This window comes from Pinus tabuliformis, chromosome 5_2 (genome assembly GCF_031772625.1).
Source record: "Pinus tabuliformis cultivar Carrire ecotype Pingquan chromosome 5_2, CPIR1, whole genome shotgun sequence".
Classification (NCBI taxonomy): Eukaryota; Viridiplantae; Streptophyta; class Pinopsida; order Pinales; family Pinaceae; genus Pinus; species Pinus tabuliformis.
The window spans coordinates 741,990,348-741,996,571 of record NC_142306.1 but is presented as its reverse complement, the minus strand read 5'-3'; the positions used below and the strand labels follow the sequence as shown (position 1 = coordinate 741,996,571).

At 38.8% G+C, this 6,224-nt stretch overlaps 1 protein-coding gene across 1 annotated transcript in view; it reads left to right on the top strand.

Moving 5' to 3' along the window:
• The first annotated feature begins 5,902 nt into the window (after positions 1–5,902).
• Positions 5,903–6,224, top strand: part of LOC149161369 (solute carrier family 40 member 1-like) — a 380,866-nt gene continuing 380,544 nt past the window's right edge. Inside the window, exon 1 of the mRNA XM_089436970.1 lies at positions 5,903–6,224. The gene's annotated coding sequence lies outside the window, so the exon portion shown is untranslated.

Here is a 6,224-nt window from a genome sequence, read left to right as displayed (position 1 = left end):
AAGAGAAAGAGTGCATGTAATTCGAGAGGCCCACACCTCTCTTGTGTCTAGACACTTTGGTGTCGAGAAGGCTTTATGTCATGTACAAAGATTTTGTTTTTGGACTCATATGAAAAACATTGTGACTTGCTATGTAAAGGGTTGTGTGATGTGTTCTGTTTCAAAGCCCTCTAATAGAAAACTTGGGCTCTACACACCACTCCCTATTCCGAGTCGTCCATGGGAAACTGTGTCAATGGATTTTATAGGAGGTTTACCTTTGTCTACTAAGGGTCACGACTATTTGTATGTCATTTTTGACCGTTTTAGCAAACTGTGTATTCTTATGCCTTGTAAAAAGCAGATTACTGCAGAGTAGACTGCTTCTCTTTTCTTTCAGCATGTTTGGGTCCACTTTGGATTACCCACATCAATTATGTCGGATCGAGACTCTTGCTTCCTTGGAGAGTTCTGGACCAGCTTGTGGAGGATGATGGACACCAAATTGAAAAGAAGCACGACATTTCCCCGAGATCGATGGACAAACAAAGGTTGCTAATCGTACCGTGGCACACTTATTACAAGGCTATTGTGGGAAACATCCCAAGTTATGGGATGAACATCTCCCCTATGTACAACATTCCTACAATCAAGCAGTGCATTCATCGACGCAACGTTCACCATTCGAGACATGCTTTGGTTACCTGCCAAAAGACCCTTTTGATATGGTCTTTGGAAGGGAGGATGGCTCCAGTGGACGTAATGATAAGGACAAAGCTCAACAGTTCATTCAGCGAATCCAATTGATTCACCAAGCAGTGCAAGAGCAGTTGGAAAAAAGTCAAGCCCATTATAAGGCTCGACATGATAAACACCGAGTTGACCATCAATTCCAAGTGGGCGACAAGGTGTGGTTCCACATCAGCAAAGACAAGATGAAGGGAGAAGGAAAGAAGTTGCGGCCAATCCGGTATGGACCATTCACCATATTGGAGAAGATTGGGAACAATGCCTTTCGTCTTGACTTGCCGGTATATATGCAGATGTACTCAATAGTGAATGTGGAGAACCTAAAGCTGTATGAACCACCTTTTATCATGGACACTGATGAGGTGGGCACAGTTCCTACCATTGATGATTTTGCACCAGAATATCTCGATGAGTTGCCTGAAGACATCATCCTCGACAGAAGAACCAGGACTTCACGATGAGGAGATGTAGAATACCTTTGAGTTGGATTCAAGGGAATGCATCCCAGCAAGGCTAGATGGCTGGAAAAAGAGAAAGTGAGGGAAGAATTCCCTCACTTTCCAATTGACTAATGAAAAGCTTTTGGTGGTCCAAAAGCTCCTCAATGGGGAGGATTGATCCAGGTGGATCTTCAGATACAATGGCATGGAACAACTCATAAATCAAAGTGGGTAGAATGAAGTCAACCCAAGACCATAGCAGAGATCTTGTCTTCCTAATTCCAATGGCGCAAACGGTACTTCAATCCGAGTCTAGATGATGAAGTTATCGCACAAATAAGGATGCTTTAATCCTTAAGAAAATGAGGATTTTCCTTTGAAAATGGGTCTTAAGCCTTTAAGGCCAAATCGCAATCGGAGGTTGCATAAGGGCGGACTTAAGCAAGGCGTGGTGGAACCCCCGATTGCCGATCTTTGATCAGATCGGATCGGCGGATCAGAGGTAACTGATCGGAGGTCTTACATATATGTCTATCAGCGGTGGCAGGTTGCGATCGACGATTAATCGGATTAGTGGAACCATTATCGGACACCCGGGGCGATATATGTGTGGGATGCCGACGTGATCGGCCGACGCCGATATTGGTGATCTACGACGACGGTCGGTCATTCCCAATAACCAGGACAGTGACACCCCCAATATGCCAATTTGCGACCTCAGCATAGACCGATATGGAAAATAAGCTCGATTTAAATATTTTTGAGGTCCCGGTATATGGTTTTTGGGCGGATTTGCAGAGTTTTTGGGGATTTTTTAAGCTTTATCGTTTCAACAATAAAAAGACCATTTTGAGAGGCTGCTACACTCGCCGATCATTCCACTCTACCAGCCTTTGTTATGAGCCAGACAAGCTCCAATTTGGATGGGATTCTGTCCAAGGGATCCATTATAAAACACGATCAATGGAAGAGCACGGGGAGATAATTTTGGTGGCAGAATGTTGTTTCATAGGATGTCGAGAGCACATGTTGGTATGTTTTGGATAGTTCACATACTCCAGCCCCTTTCTTTGTTGCAGGACGCTTTGGTGTTGTTTACCTCTCCATAACAGGCATCCATTTCACAGGCTATCTTGCAGATTAGAGGTATAAGCCTCTTATGGACAGTTGATGATTGTAATTCTATTTCTTTCATGCCATTTAATAAGAAAGGCCTCCCCGTCGTTGAGCTAGGCCCGGAGACGTAGTCCGAATTGGAGGAACCCCGTTATCAAGCCTTGGTGTCTTCTTTTGTGCCTTTTATGTGTTTACTTCTTCTTTTCTTATGTGCACATTTCTGTGTTAAGCTACAATTTTTCATGTGATTCTTTTCTATACATATATAAGTGAAAACATCCTGGATCACAGTGATCAGAGTTGCAGCTGAGGGGAATTGAGTACAAAGAGATAGAGAGGCAGAGATAGTGTCAGGAGAGTAGTGTAGTAGCCGGGGAGAGTGGCACAGTAGCAGCCAGAGCTCACACAGGGCCACACAGAGGTCGCGCGAGCTGCGCAAAGCTTCAAAGAGGCCAACGTTGTTGATGGAGAGGGCCAGAAGGCCGACGTAGGGCCTCCTAAGGTTGATGCAGACCCATCCGGGGTGATGCAGGTCCAGTGCTGGGGTTTCTGGGGCAGATTGGAGTTCAGGAGTTGCCAAAAGGATTTTTCGGGGTTTCAGCCAGGAGATTTGTCTCAAATTGAGAGGTATTACTGCCAAGGAAATTCTTTGTTGGGTAGGCCAGTTTCGGCACCCATATTGTACTTTGATATTGCTTAATAAGAAAACCCTCAGATTGTTGCACTGGTTTTCCCACATTGGGTTTTTCCGGGGACATTGGTCCAAAAATAACGGTGTCATTTGGTGTGATTGTTTCTGTTTCCTTCAGTTGTTGATATGTAATATGCAGAGCACGCACTAGTGTTTATTTTCAGTATTTACATTGTAAATAACTTGTTAAGTAATGTAACAAGTAGGTAGGAATAAATCAGATAAAGTGCATGGAAGGTTTCTAACTAAGTAAACTTAGAAACTTCAACAGTGGGATGTCCACTGTTCAACCTATCCTGATAGACTAACCAATTACAATGGTTAAGAACATATCTCAGGCCTTGCCCAAATTATTCCAATAAGTTACCAATTCACCAAGGCCAAAAAAAATGTGCTTCCTCTTATGAAATTCAGGTTCAAATGTGAAGGGTAGAATATATACATATGTTTATTTTTTTTTTCAATATTAAGAAAATATGTATAATTGCCACTAATCACTGAGGAGGTCCGAGGTCAAGTTGGAGGGATTTCCCCTATACTCTTGAGCTTGACATAGCCACCCATAAGCACACTAGGTGGGTTAATCAAGTTTCAAACCTAAGTAGGGGACCAACAAATGATTTATGGTGTGGGATGTCCACTATTTGGCCTAGAAAGATACGTTAAGCAATTACAATGGTTAAAAACATATCTCGGGCCTTATCTTCTCATGCGACAACAAAATGGAGGACACAATGAGATGTTATCCCTCCACCTAGTTTCAAATCCCACAAAGTTTCCTCCATCCTCGTGGAGTTTCAACTCTTGCTAAGTCATAAACTCCTAGTATATCTGACTTACAGGTTGTTGGATATACTCTAGGTGTTATAGTGGCACCCACTAGGTTTGATCTTGGGCCTCGTCAAGATTACTCCAACAAGTTACCGATTCAACATGGTAAATAGAAAAAAAAACATATCCCAGGCCTTGCCTAATTATTCCAACGAGTGTTAGCAACTAGGTTTGGTCTTGGACATCACACATATTACTCCAACAAGTTACCAATTCAACATGGTAAAAAGAAAAAGAAAAACATATGCCAAGCCTTGCCTAGATTATTCCAACAAGTGTTAGTAGCTAGGTTTGATCTTGGGCCTTGCCGAGATTACTCCAACAAGTTACGGGTTCAACATGGTAAAAAGAAAAAAAAACATATCATAATCCTTGCCTAGATTATTCAAACGAATGTTAGCAACTAGGTTTGATCTTGGGCCTAGCCCATATTACTCCAAAGAGTTACCGATTCACCATGGTTAAAAACAAAACATATCCCATGCCTTCAAATCCAAAGGGGTAAAATAAATACACCTTCATAGATCAAATCATTAGGAAAAGACAAACCCTTTTGCTTAATTATAACCTTAAAACAAGAGCAACCATATAAATTTAACAGGTAAATGCCCATACACATCAATCTGTAATAAGCATCAAAACATTTACTTTCATACATTTCAAATTGCTAAAATGAAAAAAATCATAACATTTAACTAAATTATAATACAGCTTGAGTGTCTAATGGTTAAGAGCACGTGTTTCCTCCTAAGAGGTCACATGTTCGAAACCAAAGGGGGTAGAGTATGTATGCCTTTGTAGGCTTAGCAGTCAAATCGTTTCGTAGAGGTGGGTGCCCAAGGTGGGTCCCTTGTCCCACAAACAAGTGTCTCATACACCAATTTGGTGTCAGTGACCTTAAAATTGGATAATAAATTTTATTTAAAATAATAATTATTATTCTTAATGATACAAATAATCAATATATAACTTAAATATATATACATTTAAAAAAACATGTAACAAGATTCTTAATCATGAAGAATTATTTCAATTTTATTATAGAGATTTTAATCTTAAACAGACTTTGTTACAATACTATGGGCCAATATCATTGTTTATTGATACCACATCCAAAAAAAACCATAACTCTTTTCATATTACATTTGTTCAAATAACATTTTTTTAATTAATAAATTTAATTAAAAAAGAGAAAAATATAACTGTTTTGAAAATAAATCTTCGTCTTTTATTTGTGTATACTAATAATAATATTCTAAACTGTTTTATGAAAATTAAATCTTTATCAAGTTTGCGAGAGATTTTTCGGCGAAAATCACATGAGAAACCATTTGTCGACGCGTTTCGAACCAACCAGTGTGGTTCATTGTCCGGACAAGTTGAAGAAACAGATCCAGCTTAGCATGTTAAATAGTCTGAGAAGAGACTCCAACGGCTAAATTATCATTTAGATAATAAATATTAATAGTTAAATTAAAATTTTAGAAAATAAGCCTGGATTATTAAATTGTTTTTAAAATAAATGTAAACATAATATATTTCTTTTCAAAATACTATTAATATATATACATAATCTTCCCTTCCTTATATTTACGTGAAGATAATACCAGCCCGTAACACCACTCCAAATACTTCACATTAAAATAATCCCCCAGCGTAAATTTTTTTGAAGCTCTATTATTTTTGGCCTTTATAGCTAAAGCACGAGGTTGGACATTATTATATTTGGACTGCATGGCTAAAATAAGAAAATTTATCTATCTCACGTTGCATGTTCGTTATTCCATTTGAACTGCATGGTTAAAAGTAAGACTTCGTATTTATGTCACGCTGCACGCACCTTCATATCATTGACTGCCATTTTAAAATAAAAGATTATGAAAATGGCGACTAAGAGTTTGGTATTATAATTATTTGTTTCGCTGTCTTATAACATAAATTTTTTTTATATTATTTGTTGTTTTGGGATCTCGAAACTCTATTTTAAATATTTCACATTAAAATAAAATAGTCTTGAAAGCTAGTTTTGGCTTATTGTTTTTCCTTGGTCACAGGGCATGACAAACCGTTTTGGCTTATTGTTTTTCCTTTACCTGGTCACAGGGCATGACAAACCATCAGATAGATTTGTATCTATTTATATAAAATCTCGTCTCTGGTAATTTTGGGCCCTTGCTTTTGTCTGCCTGGTTATAGACAAACCAGCGGATAGCATTCTTATCATATATATATATAAACTGCTCGTGAAATTGCCGTCCTTAAATGAGTTGCATGCAGAGATTATGATGTTGGTATCTCTGACACTGTAAGTCGGTTGATTCTCAATATGTCAATATCAATTTTTTGTAGTATCGACACGTGATTCGCCGGGAAGGATGGAGATGGGATATGCATTTGAACGTATATGGTCGTCTAAG